The following is a 1,334-nucleotide window of genomic DNA, read 5'->3' on the forward strand; positions in this document are numbered from 1 at the left end:
ATGGACTGCAGAACGCCAGGCCTCCCTGTCCATCACCATCTCCTAGAGTTTCCTCAAACTAATGTCCATTGAGTTGGTGGTGCCATCCAACCATGTCATCCTCTGCCGTCTCCTTCTCCTCCCGCCTTCAATCTTTCCCAGCATCGGGGTCTTTTCAAATGAATCAGTTCTTTGCATCAAGAGGCCAAAGTATTGGAGTTTCAGCTTCAACATCAGTCTTTCCAATGAACACCCAGGACTGATCTCCTTTAGGATGGACTGGTTGGATCTCCTTGCAGTCCAAGGGACTCTCAAGAGTCTTCTCCAACACCACAGTTCAAAAGCATCAATTCTTCAGTGCTCAGTTTTCTTTATAGTCCAACTCTCACATCCATAAACGACTACCGGAAAAAACATTGTTTGACTGGATGGATCTTTGCCGCCAAAGTAATGTCTCTGCTTTTTAACACGCTGTGTAGGTTGGTCAAAACTTATCTTCCAAGGAGCAAGTGTCTTTTAATTTCATGGGTGCACTCACCATCTGCAGTGATTTTGGAGCCCACAAAAAATAAGTCTGCCACTGATTCCACTGTTTTCCCCTATATTTGCCATGAAGTGATGGGACCAGATTCCATGATCTTAGTTTTCTGAATATTGAGCTTTAAGCCAACTTTCTAACTCTCCTCTTTCACTTTCATCAAAAGGCTCTTTAGTTATTTTTCACTTTCTGCCATAAGGGTGGTATGATCTGCATATCTGAGGTCATTGATATTTCTCCCAGCAATCTTGATGCCAGCTTGTGCTTCTTCCAGCCCAGCGTTTCTCATGATGTACTCTGCATGTAAGTTACATAACCAGAGTGACAATATTACAGCCTTGACGTACTCCTTTCCCAATTTGGAAACATTCTATCATTCCATGTCCAGTTCTAACTGTTGTTTCCTGACCTGCATACAGATTTCTCAAGAGGCAGGTGAGGTGGTCTAGTATTCACATCTCTTTAAGAATTTTCCAGAGTTTATTGCAGGCCACAAAGTCAAAGCCTTTGGCATAGTCAATAAAGCAGAAGTAGATATTTTTATGGAACTCTCCTGCTTTTTCAGTGATTCAACAGATGTTGACAATTCTCTGGTTCCTCTGCCTTTTCTAAATCTAGCTTGAACATCTGGAAGTTCAGGATTCACATACTGTTGAAGCCTGGAATGGAGAATTTTGAGCAATACTTTACTAGAATGTGAGATGAGTGCAACTGTGTGGTAGTTTGAGCATTCTCTGGCATTGCCATTCTTTGGGATTTTCCAGTCCTGTGGCCACTGCTGTGTTTTCCAAATTTGATGGCATATTGAGTGCAACAC

Source organism: Bison bison, unplaced genomic scaffold (genome assembly GCF_000754665.1).
Source record: "Bison bison bison isolate TAMUID 2011002044 unplaced genomic scaffold, Bison_UMD1.0 scf7180017855660, whole genome shotgun sequence".
NCBI classification, from domain to species: Eukaryota; Metazoa; Chordata; class Mammalia; order Artiodactyla; family Bovidae; genus Bison; species Bison bison.